Source organism: Balaenoptera borealis, assembly GCF_965194805.1.
Source record: "Balaenoptera borealis genome assembly, chromosome: 4".
Classification (NCBI taxonomy): domain Eukaryota; kingdom Metazoa; phylum Chordata; class Mammalia; order Artiodactyla; family Balaenopteridae; genus Balaenoptera; species Balaenoptera borealis.
The window spans coordinates 67,259,765-67,280,561 of NC_138861.1; the positions used below are offsets into that span (position 1 = coordinate 67,259,765).

The window sequence follows — 20,797 nt, forward strand, 5'->3', positions numbered from 1 at the left end:
ATATGGATACAGAAGATAAATATTCTTGTTATGAATTTAAGAGTATTAAAGGAGGTACAGTGGAGTAGTCACTTATAGGACAATACAGCATGTGATAGACTGCAACGACAACAACAAAATCTTACCCTAGAGTTCCAGAAAAACACACAGGTTTGTGAATGTTAGTGGTCAGAAGATAGGTGAATCATTTTGAAGAAAAAAGTGTATGCAGACAAGAAATCCAGGAGGAAAACCACTAACAAAATTAGACTGACCAATATCAAGTATAGTCATGGAAACAGGATAATATTAGTAACAGCATGATACGAGAAAGCCAAAGGTCTTGATCCTATGAAATTCTACTTAATTACTTGTATGAATGATAGACCATAAGTAATGCCGTCAAGGGATGAATGGATATATAGACCTTGAAGAAAGTGCCATATGCATGCTGTAGACACGCAGTAGGTACTGAAACTCACCTATTCACAAACTCAGAAACTTCAACATCTAACAGAGACCCCCCTCTTATACAACAACTCTATAGCCTAAACAAACACTCTGGCAGACATTGAGTGTAATCTTGTCCATTGTTCTTAATGGACTCTGCTTTTCTTCTTCTACAAAACAAATACTTCATCCTAACTAGGAAATGAATGGCAATTTTACCAATAGCTGATTCTGTATTCACAAACATCAAGTTTGAATGATATTCATTCATTCATTTATCTATTCATTCCATAGATATTAAGAACACTAGCTATGTTGAGAAGAGTTCCAGACACTTGGGACATAGCCTGAAACAGAGAGACCTGGTTCTTGTTCTCTGCATTAAAAAAATATATATATTTTTTTTATTATATGTCACAGGTGTACAATATAGTGATTCACAATTTTTAAAGGTTATACTCCATTTATAGTTATTATAAAATATTGGCTATATTCCCATATTGTATAATACATCTTTGTAGCTTATTTTATACTTAACAGTTTGTACCTCTTAATTCCCTACTCCTATTTTGCCCCTCCCCCTTTTCCTCTCCCCACTGGTAACCACTAATTTGTTCTGTATATCTGTGAATTTGCTTCTTCTTTGTTATATTAACTAGTTTTTTTATATTTTTTAGATTCCACATATAAGTGATTTCATACAGTATTTGCCATTCTCTGTCTGACTTATTTCACTTAGCACAATGCCCTTGTTCTTTGCATTTTAGTGAGAGGAGGCAGATAATATGTAAGTTAATAAATTGGTTAACAAGGCAAACATCAAATATGTAAGACAGAAACTTTGATAAATTTTCTGTAGAAAATAACTCATGAGTAACTTTGTTATACTGTAATCCCCAAATAAGCAGACACTTTGCCCTCCTCATCCCTGGACTCTAACTAAGTGGTTTTATTTTTGGAAGAGTGTGAATATATAAAAAGCTAAAGAGACAGTTGAAAAGTAGACGCAAGTAGTTCGGTGTACACGTGAGTTAATGCATGGAAATAAATATTAAATGGAAGATATCATATTTCTATGTAAATTTTCAAAAGAAAAAAATCAAATATCATGTTTGGCTAGATTAGAAGATTTGGTGTGGTAACTCCCAGAAGGAAATGAAAAACAAACAAAATATATTTTTTCCTTTCCTTGTTTAATGACACCCTCTCTTTTACCAAGCATGACTATGTAATATTTTGGTCTTAGAAAGGGTATCATTTCCTCAGGGGTGCCTTCTGTAACCCCTCAATGAGCTTTACATTCTTACTCTGTAGGTGAAATCTACATTCCTAAAGTATGTAAAGACTTATTTTGCCATAATGCTCCTATTATCTTACTTTAAGTTGTTCCTTGATTATTTTTCTTGCCCACAGTTTACAAGCTCTTCAAGAGCATAGCCTTTAACATCTTGTTTCTGACAGTATGTCCACTGTTTAGAAGAATTACCAGCATATGATAGGTATTTAATAAGTATTTCTTGAATGAATTACAGAATGACAGTTGCAAATAGACAATCCTGATCAAATTCAATTCTGTAACTACTCCACAGTGACTTCCATGAAGGCTAAGTTAGTTGAAGAAAAACAGAAACCTGAAGATTTTTCTCATCTTAAATTCATTAAAGCCGACACACTATATTCCTTTGGTCCTTTCACACATCCACAGTTCTAGGAGAACAGTTTTTTTATTGTCGTCTCTCTTCAAATCTCCAACAACCCCTCTTCAGTCTCCACTCCCCATTATTTGTCTTGCTTCCTATTTCACAGAGAAAATTGACTAAATCAGAAGAGAATTTCTAGAAACTATCACTAGTCTGCATCCTTGCCCACTTTGTCGGCCATTTTTCCTATTACTACTGTTCATGCTCCCATGAAGGTGGCTCCTCTCCTTGACAGCCCTATTCCAACTCCCCTGTTCCACTCAAGGATGAAGTTTCAACAGTTCTCACCTCCTTCTACCAAATCAGAGGGTTTTGTTCTGAGTTTGACCTTTCTCTAAATTTGATCTTTCTCATCTATGCTGCTAATATTCTCTTTAGAAAAAAAGAGAAAGAAGTCTTACTTGGAGGATTCATCTTCCAGATATCACTCAAATTCCTTTTACAGCAGGGATTCTCAATACAGCATTCATGCAAGAGGAGTGTGGACAGAATTTAGGAGGTCGATCTTCAAGGAAAAAAAAAGAAGAAAACAAAAACCTTGATCTTTAAGTGAATGAAGCATAATGTTCCTCAGTTATGCATCTTGACAATCCACCCCAAACAATAGTAGCTCTAACTAAACACTTTTAATCATGTTATACTACTGTAATATCACAAAATATCTTTCATACTCACCGTCACTTTGAAATTGGGATATTAGACTTTTCTATACATTACTATTTAAAGGTAAAGAACTCTTGCTTTAGAATAAGATTCTTTGAAATGTTCCTTGATGTTCACTGTTTAAAATTGCTTTTTTTCCCAACACTGTGAACATTTCTCAGCCAGGCTTTTGTCCATACTGCTCTACAAAGTAGCTTTCTTATAATCACTGATAACATGCATTTGCTAAATCTAATAATCAAGGCTCTTCTTCTCACTTGACAAAGCATTTGTCACACTTTACTATCTTATCTTGGAAACACTGCCTTCACTTCCAAGGTCACACTCTCCTGTTTTCCTCCTACCTTCTTGGTCCCTTATTCTGAGTTTCCTTTGCAGGTCCATCTTCATAAACAAGACTTTTTTATGTTGAAGTACTATAGTTCTTAGTACTTAGACCTGTTTTTTACTTAATTTAATTGATCCTCTCTTGTGTGATCTCATGCAGTTCCATGACTTTAAGTAGACTAAATGATGGTGATTCCAAATGTATAACTCTCTAAATCTCTCTCCTGAACAACAGGTTGGTATTTCAGACTGCCTCCACAACATCTATCTTGAAAGTCTAACAGATATCTCAAAACGAACCTGTTCAAAAGTGAATCTGGGTCTCTCTCCCTACCCCAACGCCATACCTCCTCCTACAGTCATATTCATTTCAGTTATAGCAACTCTAACTTTTCAGTCCCTTGGCCCAAAATCTCAGAGTCATCCTTCAATCCTCACGACTAATTGTCAGCAAATCTTGGCAAGTCTACATTGAAAATATATTCTACATCTAACCACTTCTCATTTCCATCTATATTCTACATCTAACCGCTTCTCATTTCTCATTTAAACAGTTACCATGCTGGTCCAAGCCACAGCTTTTTGTAGCTTACATTATTGTAAGAGCCCACTAACGATCTCTCTGTTTACATCCATGCTTCCCTCCAATATATGCCAAAGGTAGAAGTCTAAATAATCTTGTTAAATAGAAAGTCAAACCACATCACTTCTCCGCTCTGAACTCTCCAATAGTTTTGCATTGTACTTGGGAGAAAAGCAGAGACCAGCACATATTTTGGTTACTCATTTACATCTCTCACATTTTCTAACACATTCCTCCTGCACAAGCCACAGTACTCTTCTTGTTCTCCTCTGAACACATAGCTGTATCCTTTTCTCAGGATATTTGCATTTTCTTCCCCTTATTTCTAGAAAACTATGATTCTAGCTGTGTGATAGGCTTGCTCACCGTCAGGCTTTATTAAATGTCCACTTCTAAGTAAGGTCTTTCCTTGCCAATTTAATTATACTTTGACAATTGTCACCGTCCCCATTTCTATTTTCCTTTATCTATTTATTTATCTCTGTGAAAATTATTACCACCTAACATATATTTTACTTATTGTGTTTGTTGTCTGTTCCCACCCCTGCCTCTAGAATATGAGTTCTATGACTGAAACAACTTTGTCTATAACCTCTGAGGCCTGGAATATTATCTTATTATCTGATTGAAATAGTCACTTGGTATTTTTAATGAATTAATAAATAAGTGAATAAATGAACAAATACATTTTTGCCATACATCTCTTCCTTTATCTGTTTTAATCATCTGCTTTCAGAGGATATAGTGGCAAACTGTAATAGCCCAATAAATAAATGATGAGTGAATGAAGCACTTATAAATTATTTGTCTCAAAAATTATTATTGTTTTACTTCTTAAAAGACTACCATGTACATTTCGAATGTTTCAGTCCCTATTCAGTGTAGGTATGGTTATGTCATACCAGTCTTTATTTAAAGTTTCAAAACAAAACCATAACTTTTAATCAAAAAGAGCATAAAAGTAAAACAAAATATTGATATTTTCTAAATATCATATCAGTTACACCATCGTTTCACATATTAAATCTTATTTTGAAGCCATCTTCTCATAGCTCTCTGAGTTATCCCTCATTCATATTATTTTATTAGTTGAGGGAACAAGTTAAAATATTCATTACTTTAATTTATATTTTATTAAAGATAGATATATTATTTAATTCTACTTGGATAAATTTCTTAGAGTTTATAGAACCTCTATCTACTTCTAAACAAAGATACCTGTACAACTAACTGCAAAATGCTATTGAAAATGAAGACGGTAATGAGTGAATTAGTCTAAGTAATATTATATACTACTGGTCTATTGAAAAGTTTCATACATAAACTAGTAACTTTGTTCAAACTGGCATTTATCGAAGTAGGTTTGAAAAATATAATTTCACTTGAGATTATTTTAAACTATTTTCAGGGCCTTTACAAATATTTTTGTAATTTATTGACTAACTATTTTTCTTCCTAAATAACCTCTTTTTGAAAACAAATAGTATTTCCTATATCTCATTTCAACACTAATGAAAAGGACATATTAACCACAGACTGATATTGACCTTTTATATCATTTTATAGTACAATTCTTTAGAAAAAATATTGACTGGCATCTAGCAGATTGTTCCATCTATTTAATTGGACAGATAGAAAATGTCATCACTTGTTTTCAGCATACAACAAGAAAACATAATAATTCTACTTCAGATTTCTCTCATTACAAAATTTGAGCAGAGTTAGATATCTTAATTATGTTAAACACTTAAATACTTGAAAAAATATTAAAAGCTTTACTTTTAAAAAGTTTATTATAAAACATGGCCCTATCTAGTTGCACTGATTAGGAAACATCTCAAGGATGTAATCCCATATAGTCCAAAACGCTTCACATACAGGCAAATTAGATCTGTATAGAGAAATATGGAGTGTAGCATAAAACTTCAGTTTTAAAATTCTCTAACTTCATTAAATCAGATCTTTAATAATTCCTGTTCTCACATTAAGCTTTCCTTTAAATACAAATGTTCCTGAAATACTGATACATTTGGTTACAGACACTTTATTATATAACATGTGTTAATGATTTCTTTATATCAGAGAAAGGTCAAGAAATGCACTAATTACGTTAGCGTAATGAGGAGATGAAAAGGGAGATGATAAAGAGACTATAAAAGGCAGGCACTGACCTACAGAATGTTGCTCACATTTGCCTCTGTCTAGGAAAAACTTGAAAGTAAACCTTGTTCCCAGATATTAGTGGTGACAAGGGAAAAATATTTTTTCCAAAAAATTGAATAGGAGAGAATACTCCCAAACTCATTCTACAAGGCCAGCATCACCCTGATAGTAAAGGCAGAGAAGCACTGTACAAGAAAAGAAAACTACAGGCCAGTATCCCTGATGAATATACATCAAAGAATCTCACCAACATACTAGCAAATTGGATTTAGCGACACATTAAAAGGATCAAACACCATGATCCAGTGAGATTTATCCCTGGGATGTAAAGACTGTTCAACATAGGAAAATTAATAAATTGTGATACACCACATTAATAGAGTGAAGGATAAAAATCCTATGATTGTCTCGATAGATAGAGAAAAAGCATTTGCCAAAATTCAAGGTCATTTTATGATAAAATCTTCCATAATTCTTTAACTAAGAACGCTATAACCATCTGGTAGAGTGTTAGAATTCTATATTTTTTTCTTATGGAAATAGAATATCAGAGAATGTTTCTTTGAGTAAACCTCTGGATGAGATATTCCAGTTGTGGTGGAACCCACCATAGTCTCACTAATGTAGTCAGTCTGCAACCAGCTCTATCCTTAGTTATATGAGCTTAACTATGATTAAAAACCTATCTCCATCCTCCAAGGCTTAAAACCTCCTATGGGAGGATTACATTTATATAAATAAGACAAAAATTAATTAAAATTTGATAAAGTATCCTTTTGATTGATTTATTGATAAAAGACATGCATAAAAAGATGGCAAATATGTAAAATATGTGATTAGAAGACAAAGAGATGAAGAAACCAACTTCAGGATCACATGTTCTCAATAGACTTTGCTAATGAGATAGCATGTGAAGTTGGCCTTGAATGTATACCATGGAGTTAGAAGCAGCAATAGGTGGGTTACAGTTAACCAATAGGGAGATGGTAAGGGGATCTGTTTACTTATAGACATTAGTATACAGAAGACCCAAAGAAAAGCTTTGAGCGTGAAAGACTATATTGAAGGCAAATTATGCAGAACCTTTAAATCCAGGGGCCAATGTTTAAATTTGATTCATAAAATAATAGAAACCCAAAATACTTTCTTTAGCTAAGTTATGGACTACAATTTTTTTAAAGTATTAACTAAGTAAAAGTAATTTAAAAAAAATACTATGGATCAGATACTATAATAATGCCTTTCATTTATTATTTCACCTAATCTGTGCAACAAATGTATGAACTAGGTATGATTAATACCATCATCCCTCTGGAAATGAGAAATATAGGTAAAAAAATTTAATATTTTTAAATATAACACTATAGCTGGTAAGCAATGAGGCTGAGATCTAAACCCAGAGCCCATTTTTTTCCCTGGAACCCATACTAAGATTCACTTTTTAAAGTGAAACATTTAAGAAAATAAGAGCTAGTACATTGCAACAAGACTTCTAGAACATTATTAGTATTGCTACCCTACTCTGTACATATACCTAAACTTTTTAAGGAATTTTCCATATGCCTAAACTTTCCATGTGCCAGAAACTCTTGTAATCTTTGTCTTGGACACTGTTATTATCCTCATAATAAAGAAGATATGAAGATAAATTGAAGAGCATTAAATGGAAGCAATTTCATCAGGGAGGGGATGATTATAGAATTCAAATTCATGCTATTGAAGTCTAAGCCGAAACAATTCTGTGCTAGAACTTCTTCTTGTGACAAAATATATCTTCTGGAGTCCATTTGTCTTCCTTTGAGATTGAGATGAAAAAAAAGATGCTTATGAGTCTATTTTTTTAATAAAAAAGGGATATTGGATATTATTCAACATCTATATTATAACAGATTATGTGTGTAACTACGCAGTATTTTAGGAGATTTATTGAGGTGGTACTGTATATTTTTTTCTGGATATGAGCAAATCTAATTAAAAGCAGTTGTGATAACTAAAATTAGGAGGGATGAATGCTTACTATGTGTAAATGCATTATGGCAGCTATTCATGTATATTTTCTTACTCAATTTTCATAAAAATTACATATTATTTGTCATGACATATGAGAAAACTTTGGCTCAGAAATGTTCACTAATTTGCTCAAGATGACATAGCTAGAAATTGGCAGATTATAAACTTGAACACAGGTGTTTTTGTTTTAATTTCAAAATCAATACTTTTTGCAACTCAATGACCAAAAAGAGTGTTTATGTTAAATCAAAATCAAATTATATTTTAACTCTCTAATTATGCTTTCATATATAATTGATACCATTGTACATATAGTCAAAGATGCTAAAATGTAAAGTCATGTTTAGGATTTATAACCAGCATGTGTATATGGGCATTTTCATAAACATACATTTTATTGATTATTGGTAACATCTTAGTTGAAATGATCAGAAAATGAGGAATAATAATGGAGTGTACATTGAACTTCTTTTCTCTCTTTTTAAATAAAAATAATTTATTTAAACTTCTGGAGTAAAGAATCAATCCCAAATCAATGATTTGAAAATATTATTTATATTTCCAATGCAACTGTCTATAACTATTTCTCTAGAGTTTTCCGTTCCTGTGGCTGCATTCTACTATATACCACAGTTTCAAGGTGGAGCTGTAAACTCAGTCCTATCACTGCCACATTGACACATACATTTCTTGCACTTGTTCAACGTTGATCTGATTTACAAGTCTGCTCTTGTAGTTGTAATTTTATAGAGAGTTCATTTAAAGTTTACTTTTATGTGAATACCTTTAATGCACTTTTTCTGTGCCTAGAATTTTTCCTTCCAAGGAGGTTCTTTTTTTTTAAGAAGGAAGTTTTACTTTATGGGTGAAATCAATTTCAGGACATTCATACATTTTCTAAGTGCAGATTTTCTTTCATTTATTGCCTGAACTTTGTTTCTCTTAATGACATAAATTTACTCCAAATACAACACAGAAGTTTCTAATACTTGATTCAGACTTTTGCAAAACATCTCGAATATGGGCTTTTAAAAAATAAATTCAGAAGGCAGTTGGTCTCAGATCCAATCTGATTCCAGGTAATTAAATGGCAACAAATAGAGGGCATGGATCCCTAGCTTTTCTCCTTAAGGAGTGGCGGTTTGCTGGATGGTTAAAGAAACAGACGAGTGTCCATCCTCACCAGCAAAACTGGCTTTTACACATGAACGACTATTTTTTTTTTTTTTTTTTTACAAAGTCACTTTAGCTCTCTGCTTCTGGGTCATCCATCTGTAAAAGAGAAATACAGTTATCTCCCACTTTCCAAAAAAGCTGTGGAGAGTGTAATTAATTAGTATATTCAAACAGATTTAGAAACTTCAAATTAAATGTAGGTATGAAAAAACATTGTGGCTTTCCCATAATTTCTTTAGGTATCTCAAACACAGCAAAAGCAATTTTTCCAGGCAAATTAAATTGAGTCATATTTTAAGAAGTACATGAAATGTTCGTGGTATTTACTATTTAATAACATAAATGATTAATGCTTGTGAGAAAGAGTTCCAGTTTAGGGCAATTTTTTCCACCCTTCCTCTCTCCCTTCCTCCCTCCCTTCCTTCCTTCCATTCAGCGTTCAGTCTTTCAAGGTTTGCCCTATATATTCTTGAAGTGCTTAACTTCTATGAGTCCATCGGCATATTTTCTTCATTGTTTGCAGGCAGCTGTTTGTGTGCTGGACATTTATTATTCTAATTCCCAGCTACTTGTGCTCCAATAACAGCACACCAGCACCAGTAACAACAACCCATGTTCCGGAAACTCCAGTTTCTCTTCTTTGCAGAAACTTTCTCTCGTTCTTTTATTATGTTTGTCAGAGGGGAGCTGATATCTTCCCACATGATTTCATTTCCTCTTCATCCTGTGATGGGATGTGATTTATAAGAACCTGCCCCAAACAAAGCCAGTCTTGATATTTCATTCATTTCACCTCCAGAATGCCAAGGGCTGCAAACAATTGGGGTGAATTAAAGTCCTACCTCAGAATTATTTTTAAGTAGAGATTTTCAAAATAATCATTTCATTTTTTTTAATTTTACATTTTTATTGAGATATAATTGACATACAATATTATATTAATTTCAGGTGTACAACATAATGATTTGATATTTGTATATATTGTGAAATGATCACCACAATGTCTAATAACATCCATCACCATGCATAGTTACATAATGTTTTTTCTCGTCATGAGAGCTTTTAAATTTCACTCTCTTAGCAACTTTCAAGTATACAATACAGTATTGTCAACTATAGTCACCATGCTGTGCATTACATCCCCATGATTTATTTTACAGCAGGAAGTTTGTGCATTTTAACTCCCTTCACCCAATTTGCCCACCTTCCACCCCCTCCTCCACTATTTCAGTTTTAATAGTTAAATAGTAGGATTGTAATAGTTCAGTTTCCACTAGACATGTATTTCCTCTCACCACCAATACATCTGCATTGCGTATTTCCCTATCAATACAGATAAAACTACAACAGAAGCAAGTGGAGCCAATATATAGAAAGAAACAAGATCGAGAGATAGCATCCCGATGGTATTCAAGTCTGTGAATCTAGGCACCGCTGCCTTTCCTGCAGCTTAGTTATCTGAGTTACCAAATCCCAACCACACAGACCTGTATCTATGTATGTATGTATAGGGTTTCTGTGACTTACAAGAAAAGAGTACAATACTGGCAAATACACTATGCCTCTGAGCAACAAATCATAAAATAGAGTGAACATAAAGATATTTATGACAGAAAAGCCAACTATCCTGTTTTCCCTTTTTTTTTAAATACTTGAATATCTATATCTGAACATATGGACTGAAATGTGCTAAGCTCAACTCAAGTCAACTCATAAATAAGGCCTGGATTGTCTGTAGTATTCATAATGGATGAAAGTATCTGAGGAAGAATAAAGAATTACCATGGAAATAGGCAAATTGTACACTGGCAATTTAGCTAAATTCAGTCATGCAATCAATCCACATGCCTAAGGTAAGATTAAAACACAATGACAGAATACTTTGAACTAGTTTTCAAACACTTTTTCCCCTTTTATTCTGAATACTCTATAATCTATTAATGATTCAGCTATTATAGGATTAGATCTAAATCTCGTATTTGATTAACTTTCTCCCTTTCAGACTATGCAGGTTTGTTCTACTTCTCATGGGTTTGATAGAAAAGAAACTTAACATTCTTGAGGAGACTAATTAATTTTAATAGAAGGATACTTTTTGAAATGAGCACACTTTCTACACATCAGCAAATGCATACTTCAATTTATGGCAGTTTTAGCAGATTCTCAGTACAAATGTTGCACAATACACTTCCTGTCGTTAAATGATGTTTTAGGCATCTGTCATCAGGAATGTATCCAAGAAAAATTGTTCAGTGGCTGGTGTGATGGTAAAAGAACCAAGGTTCCAGAGCTCTTATTCTGGTGATGGCAACGATTATTGTTGAATATTTCTGACACTTTGGCATGATAAAATTTCTCTTCTAATCCCTAGCAAGTAAAGACAAAGATGAAAATAAAGTAAATATAGCTATTCCTGATGTTAGCTACTCTCTGATATCTGGGAAAATCTGAAATTGTTTGCTGATATTTGTTATATTAGCTGGTGTCACAGGTGGGCATTTAGGACAAGAGCTTAAGATTACCAAAAAAAATTAAAGGTTAGGAAATCAATACAGCCTTGCCTTTAATCTTTCACCATGCTATTTCTCCAATAGCACTTTGGCTATAAAACCAGTCCAAGATGCTTTTACATCTAGTAATTACAGAAATAGAGTTTACATATATCAACCTGGCTGCTGCCTTACTCAAGTATTATTTATGTAAACATTTACACAGGTCTTGCTGAATATCACATACTCTAAGGTAAAAGCATCTTTACTTTCTTGGGTGAGTTATGGTTAATTGGATGAAGAAAAGAATGATAAACTCAAAATTTGTGGAAAAAGACTCCAGCCTAGAATATTTTTGCCCAGGCCAAGTATCAGTAGGCTTCCATTTGAGATTCCTATTGGGCTTTTGACTGGAAGATTGTTTCAGAGAAGAAAATCACCTTCCTTACTAGTTATCAACATTAATTATCTCCTTTTCTCTGATTAAGTAAATGACACCAGTAGTCATTCATCCAGGTAAAAGATATAAGATATTATTTTAAAAGGTAAACGTTATAGGTCATATAAATTGGAATCAACTAGAGTTCTCCAATTTTCTTCACCCACACATGCCATCCCCTCATCAGCCAGCAACCACATTAGCTCTATTTCAAAAATAGCTTCCAAATGTATCCACACTGTAACATCATTACCATCACCGCCAGAGTTCAAGGCAACAACCTTTTCTTTGACTATTGTATAACCTCCCACATGACCTCTATGCACCTACTTTTGTCTTCTCCTAACCATTTATCAAATAGGTGGTCTTTCCCCAAGGGAAATTAGATCTTGCATGCCCCCGTTTAAACTCTCTTGTTAGTTCCTCACGCCATTTAGAAGAAAATCTAAATTCTTAACCGTAGCACACAAGGTACTATGTGATCATCAGCTGCCTATTTTATTTTCTCTCTTCCCCACTAAATTCCAGTCACAATGGCCTTCTTATTTTTCTTCCTAAATTCACCAGTAGTTTTGTTGCCGTGGTGCCTTTTTTTGCTGCTGCCACTGCCTAAAATTGTCTCCATTGGCTCTTTAAAAAAGCTGATATCTTAAGGTCTCAGGCCTGTGCCATCTTGTCCGCGAGGTTTTTCCTTCTCACTCAGATGTCCCCCTCTCAGGACATCTTTTTTGTTTGCTTGTTTCTAGGTGCTTATCAGTAACAGAATGGATACTGTTAATTTATTTTCTTATTTGTCCAAAATGTAAGGCCTGTACAGCAAATTACCACAGCTCACTGCCTATATCAATGTCTTGAGCATAGAAGATACTCCATAAATATTCCTTGAACATTTATTTGCCAGAATAGGTACAGTTATTTTTTCCTTATACGTGATTTCTTATTTCAAGTTCTACTGTTACTACCAAATTTGCCCCTCCCAACATCAGTGAAAATTGTGATTGAAAAGGATACTACAAATCAATAATGAAAAAACAGTTAACTCAATTTAAAAATGGGCAAGTTGTTAAACAGAAATTTTCTCTGAAGAAGATATACAAATGAACAATAAGCACATGAAAACATATTCAACATCATTACTCATTAGAGGAATGCAAATCAAAACCACAGTGAGATACCATTTCACACACACTAGGATGGCTATAATCAAAAAGATATATAATAACAAATGTTGGCAAGGATGCTGAGAAATTGGAACACTCCTATATTGGTATTGGCAAAGTAACATGCCGTAGTCACAATGGAAAACAATTTTTCCTCACAGTGTTAAACAGAGTTACCATATGATTCAGCAATTCCACTCTTACATATACACTAAAAAGAAATGAAAACATATTTCTACACAAAATGTTGTATATATGTATTCAAAGCAGCATTATTCATAGTAGCCAAAAACTGGAAACAAAACATGAAATGATGAATGGATGAACAAAAATAATATATACATATGATAGAATATTGTTTAGCATTACAAAGGAATGAGGTCCTGATACATAATAATATGAAATTTGAAACCATTATTTAATGAAAGAAGCCAGTTATTGCATGAGTCTGCTTATTTAAAATGTGCAGAATAGACAAATTAAAAAAAAACGGAAAACAGATTAGTGGTTTCCAGGGGCTAGGGGGAAGGGGAAATGGGTAGTGACTGCTAATGGTATGAAATTTCTTTTGTGGTGATAAAAATCTTCAAAAATCAGATAGAAGTGATGTTTGTACAACGTTGTGAATATACTAAAAACCACTGAATTGTGCTTTAAAAGGATGAATTGTGTAGTATGTCAATTATATATCAATAATGCTATAAGTAATAAATTTGTTTTAAAAAAGTAAAAATACAAATGAAAAATGTAATGTCCATTTTGTTTCTTTTCAGTGTAGCTAAATCAATCTGATAATTTAAATAAAACTGAAAGTTAAAGCAATACACAAAATAAGCTAAGATCCTTACTAAATTATATAGTGAACAAAAGATTCAAAGGAAAATTTAAAAAACTTTGCAAACATTCCATTTACAAAAGATTTCAGAGCTATCATAGCTAACCAGATTCCAAGGTTTCTATGCTAGTCCCTTTATTATCTCATAAATTAGCTAACTATATGGCAACTCCAAAAGCCTGCAACTCTACTTGAATTCCTTGGTTTATTGGATCCGGATGAACTTTTTCTCATTCTTCAGAAACACTTAAGTTCTTGACATACTGGCCCTTCTAGGTCAGTCAAAAAAACAAACAAAACAAACAAAAATAAAAAAACTGTTCTACTTCTACCAAGGATCCTCCTACAAATCGCTCCTTCCTGTCTAAGACAATTAAGGGAATTTTCATGATTTCTAAAAGACTAGTACTGTCTGAGCAAATGAAGACCTCACCATTAAGGCAATATCCTCTGTAATCATAATGATAAGTGATTAAAAATTATATAATAGTATTTGCTGTATGCTTATTTTCAGTTTTGGAATATTCTAAATAGTCTACTTGTATTTTATTTTTCACTTAATTTTCAAAAGAACTCAATGAGTTAGGCACTGTTATAATTTCTCTTTAAAAAATTTAGTAAGAGGCACAAATTTAAAAAATTCCCCAAGGTCACACAATTAGTAAATGACAGAACAAGTGTGTGAACTCACAGCATGTAACTCATAGCATGATGCTATTATACTTCCCATGTGCGTATAACCAATAATTTTTTGTGTGATAAATACAATATCCATTCAATGAGGATTGTATACGTTGGTTAGACATGGGATAAGGCCTTCATTTTACCCACTAGGTCTGGATGCTTCCCTTTTGTTGGCCAAAATGTGTCTTTTGCTTTACTGACTCCAATGTCTCAACAAAACAAGAGATGCTAAGATCAGGTATTAGATTTGGAGAAATTATTTAAAACTAGCATGATTCTTAGCAAGTCATTCTCCATATAGAATCACCTAGACTTCTTGCTACAAGTTAACAAAAATTAGGACAGCATGAATAAAAAGGGACATGGAGTAGTCCATGTATAAAGATAAAGACAAAAGTGTTTCCCCATGTACAATCCATTGTATGACTACTATAAATGATATTGGTAATACATTTAAAAACCTGGGTGTATCCCTTATACATACTTGAGAAACTGTTTGCAATTAGGAAAGTGGATTACTTGTGCTTGATTAAAATTTTCTGAATATATTTTTCAGCTCCCATTTCTTAAAGGACACTAAATTTTACACTTATTTGGAATCCCATTTGTTTGTTTAAAGTAACATTGTCTTATGGACTCTGATAACTGTACCATCTCCATTCTGACAGACTTCTCTTTATGGTATGTGGTAGAATAAAATATATCTCTTTTGCCCTTTGTACAAAAATGCACCTTTCCAGTTCAAAAATATTTAAAAATTAAATTATGCGTATAAGTATTCCAGTTTATAAAATTTGATGTAGGGAATACAACAGCTTTTGTAAAAACCATAGGATTAAGTGTTGGTCTGTTTCTTAGAATAGATCAATGTCTGGAATTAAGAATGTAAGTAAATTAAACTATAAATCATACTCTGGAATTGGAAAGAAATTAGAAATCACAGTGTCAGTATAATTTGATAACCTAAAGCATGCATTTAATTTCTAATAAACTCTTTTTGAGTGTTTTATAACAAGTTGTATTGATCACATTAAATCACAAAAAAATATAGTTCCCCATAGATCAGGTAAAGTACTAAACTTATTACTTATGATAAAATTAAAATGGACTAAAGTTTACTGCAATAAGAAGAAAAATTTTCTAGGAAGTTGGTGACATGTACATAAGATTTACCTACGAATATGCAGAATACAAAGTTAGTAGCTTTTTAAAAGTGAATATCTTAAGTCTGAGATATTTAATTTTAATGGTTAAGTTTTCTAGTTATATTTTATAAAAAATTAAATTTGTTTTATAATGGATTGGAATAGACAAAATTCAACCTTATGCTTTTAAGCAGTAAATTAGACATCATTATAGATTTTTCATTTTATGTTTGCCTGAAAGATAATTATAATTTAGGATGGTTTATTATAGGAACCAGATTAAAAGTAAAAAAATTAGTTGATATAATTTAGAGATACTGGGGCATTTAACAGAATTCTATTTGGTATATTAAATCATTTTAAAATAATATTTTTGTCCTTTATTAGAGGAATCTATTCCATAAACAAATTCCGATTCACTGCATTTCACTTTCCTACTATCATAGAAAATGTCTAATTGTTTCAAGCATGTAATAACTTCTCAATAATAAAAAGAAATTATTTTTATGGAACACTAACACATTGATCTAAGAGTACTTTCACTTCTTTAGAGTTTCTCGTGTACTCCTCTTTTACTAACTCTGTGACAGGTTCCTATCTGCTAAATCAACTCCCGGATGGGCAGAGAAAACATAAGGAATCTGTTGAGAGACACCTTGTCTCAATGTCAGTGTGGTGCACACCATTAATTTGATAGGGAAGGTGTCTTGCCCTTTTTACTCTGATAAGTTTCAGAGTGTCAGTGACATACATCATAGTTTTCCATTAGAGAGACCAAAAGAAAGAAAGGCTACAGATTAGAGATTTAGATTTTATCCCATAGATTGTCGACAGTGCTTGAGTGTCCTTAAGATACATAAATTATTTGGCTTGCCTTTAAACTAGACATTCTTAAGGCTTCATTGATGAAATTAATAGTCAGGGTATTAAAAAAAACCCAATAATATTTTTGGAAAAATCTCTTTGCCTTTAGTTCCTATTGCAGGAAATAGAAAAAAAAAAAAAAAAAAAAGAAAGCAAAAACAATAAAGAACTACCCAAAAGCATTTAATAAACAATCAGATAACTCCAGTAGGACTCTACTGAATAGTTACATTTTGTTATACATTTCATTGTTATTAATTTAGAAGACACTTCCTAAAAGAAAAAAAAAATCAAACTTAAGTATAATTTCATCCCTCAGTGAGAACGATTGTAAATCATATTCTGGTTTGTAATCTTTGAATGTTAATACAATAATAATGTTTTTTAATGTGGTATTTATCATACTGTATTCTAATTTTTAAGCAATTTTTATTGTAACAATAGAGATGAGATTCTCCATGTTGGGGATCCCTTTTCGTGCATTTTTAAATCTCCTATATCTATTACCGTATCTGGAACACTATGCTAAGTATATATTTCATAAAAAAATATGAAAAAATAATAAGTAGATTTTGTCCATTTATCAGGCTTTAACTAATATTTATACTCATATGACTCACAAATTTAAGTTTTCAGGTTTGTTTTATCACCATAACTTCAAGATCGTATTCCCACTGTCAGTTCATTATGAATACAATTTGTAGCAAATTCAAATTTAACAGGTCAAAATCCAAGTTTACCTATTTAAAAAATAAGGTATACTTTATATATTGTCATGGCCAACTATTTACCTTGTCTAAGTGAAAAATCTGAAAATGTATCTCTGATTCCATCATTTTCCATTCAGTCTTCTAAGACAATAAATATTCTTCAGTGATAACTCTGCAATCTGTATTACTCTCCATGACCAATATTATGTCATTAGTTTCAACTCTACTTCTCTTTTGTCTAGATCGTTATAATGATACAGATACATTTCCTCATTTCTGTTCTCTCCCATCTTAAATCCCTCCTCTGCAATTCTCATTGCTTTCATAATATAGGCATATTATGGGCATAGCTAAATACTATATTTCCCCTCACCTCACACTTGCTGCATGACTGGTTCTATGTGAGCAGTTGTGCTCATAGAATATGAAAGGAAATGGTGTACTTCAGTCTTTGAACTAGACTCTTCAAAGGTCACACTTGATCTTCTATTTCTTCTTTCTCTGTCTTATTCACAGTACCGGAAAGGACGAAATGCAAGATTTTAGAGAGATCATATTGGTTCCCAGATCCTTGTGTCATCAATTTCAGGGGGCTGTCTGGGGTGGGGGTGGAGAGCATCTGATCCTCGTTTGGACAGTGCCATGAGTGAGCAATAATTTTTATTGAGTAAAGCCATTGAGAACTGTAACTTCACCTGTTATGGCAACATAATTTAGAGTATCTTGACAGAAACTGGTATTAGAATAAGGGTGCTATTTTGACCAAAAACTGAAATGCTTAGCATTAGCTTAGCATTTAGGAAGTGGGTCCCTAGGAAATGAACACCAGAGGCTAGAAATTTTGTGATCCATGTTATACAGTGGCAAAACATTAGTTACAATTGTCATCTACAATAATTTTAGAAGCAGAAAAATGTGCTTGCTTGCCTGACAGCTCTAAGAAAAGAGTTAGAAAATAAAACTTCCAAGTAGTGTGTGCTGGCTACTAATGACTGTTTTGGCAAGATGTTGCTAAAGGTGGATAGGCTCAAAATGGTTTGACTGGTTAGAAAGAGTTCACAAGTTTAATACCTGGCAGGACTAGAAAAGTTTCTCTTCTCTACAGTGGGAAATAGAATTGAAGAGAGTTTTTTTTAGTAACAAAGATCCAGTAAAAGTTAACAGTTGAATAAGTGACCTGGAGTAAGATTTTAATTCAATTTGACTTTCCAGCGTACACTATCACCCAAAGCTACAGACACAGTGAAATATTTGCTCTTCTGAAATCTATTTTATGATTTCATGCCTTCATGTATTATTTTTCTGTAAAATCTCTTTTGTCCTCTTTTTCCAAGTGGATAAAATTTGAGTCATCCTCCATAAACAAACTTGTGTCATGTCAAATATAATACCTTTTATTCTTTGTTTGATTATCAAACGCCTGATGTAGGAACCATATATTTCCTGTTCTCTACTGTGCCCAACTTTCCCTCCTGACCGAGAATTAGACACTTCACAGCTATTTTGCAGAGTGATTTTCTCCTTGAGGATTACATACCACAGCCGTCAGCTCTTTGTGACTAAGCGTCTACCCCAAATTGGGCTGACTGTAACATCTCCTCAACAAAGGTGGAAATCTCACTAACAGAAATTAAATTTTGACCTAATTTTCTTTGTATCATTTTCCTTCTTTCTTTTCTTTCATTCTACTCTTTCTACCTTTTTTACTCTTTCCCGTGTTTTTTCATTAAATGTGAATGAGTATATACAATATTTCAGGTACTAAGCTAGGTAATGTAGACTTGAGTTTGAATATAATGAGATACTCCTAGATAAGAAGAGTCTATGGACAGAGACTGAAGGTTCTGAAATTCTTTTGGTGGGATTTGGACAAGGCCTATTTAAATATATTTTTATTTTTATTATTATCTCTAAATAGGAACTTTGTGACACATCTACCTGTAAAATTAGATCCATCTTCCATTGTGGCATTACTAGTTAATGCATTTGCAAATTAATTATTTTCTAATAAGGTAACATGTATAGTTCTCTAAATCTCATTGTGCTAGGAAAATGACTGATTCCTATTCTGTCTTTTTTTATAAATAAATATTGGATGTTTTATATTTCTAAAGGTTAAGTGATTTTTGTGTGTGTGTTGGTAAACATATTGTAATTCTATGTTACAAAAAATTTTTAAAGTGTATAAAATTGATGGTTTTCAAATAGATTTTAAATTAGACTTCTTGAAATAATATTAGTTTCTAAATACCACTATCCAATATACAGAATCAGGCTCTTAAAGAAATTGATAATTCCAGGGAAAGGGCAGAAAAAGTTCACAGATAAGTTTGGAGTATCTTTTTGTGGCAAAAATAAGAACTAAATAGAGAAATCCTCAGAAAATGATGGAGATGTATCAAAAATTCAAAGGAGCTAGAGTGAATGGGCTTACATTGACTAAACTGGGATAATATGGGAATGAACATAAATAGTTATAGCAATGGATTTTAATCCAATAAGATTCTTTGTCTATCATATAAATTTTTTTAAAATAGGAGAGAAGGAAATATTTCCCTTACAGCAGAATATTAACTAATAACCGTAAAAGGACAATCATTATCTTGCAACAATTATGGTAATGACAGATTATGGAAAAATGGATATTAAAACTAACAACCAAAAGTTTGGTGGTTTACAGGGTATTTACATTGTCTCAAATTATAACCCCATTCCTATTACTTAGTTATTCCTCAACTAAGTAGTTTCTATAGAGAGAGAAATCTGGAGGATGCTATTTAAACAAGTGATCAAAATTTACTTCACCAGTATGGGACAGACCTATATTATATGCCTCTTGCTATGTTGCACTAAAGAAGGAGCACTTCTATAGCATTACTGTCCAAAATGTATATCCTGAATGAAATGATAAGGAATAAACAGACATACCAAAACTAAGGGATGTTATACAAATAAATGGTCCACAATCTTAAAAATATGAAAGTTCTGAAAGACAAAACATAACTGATAAATCAATTAAGATTAAAGCAGATAAAAGAAAAGTGAAAAGTAAATTCGGTGTGTGATCTTGGATGAGAAACATTCTAAGAGGGTAATTTTGGGCAAAATTGGCAAAATGTGAGTAAAGTTATATTTTGGATTATAGTATTACATCAATATAAAATTTTCTGCTCTGATAGTTTTATTATAATTATATAAATAATGTTTTTATCTTAAATATATACTGAGGTATTTAGGAGAAAGGTGTCATGATGCTCTCAAGTTATTCTCAAGTGGTTCTAAAAATGGTAAAATGGTAAAAATACACATATATGTGGTTCTATGTTTACATATCTATGTATACATGCACACATATGTATAAAAGAGAGAAAGAGATAGATTGAGAATAACTCACATGTAGCAAAATATTAGAATAGGCGC

General features: G+C 32.5%; 1 protein-coding gene across 1 annotated transcript in view; it reads left to right on the forward strand.

Moving 5' to 3' along the window:
- Nucleotides 1–20,797, forward strand: part of LOC309627938 (uncharacterized protein) — a 279,828-nt gene that overhangs the window by 249,931 nt on the left and 9,100 nt on the right. The gene's annotated exons all lie outside the window — the stretch shown is intronic.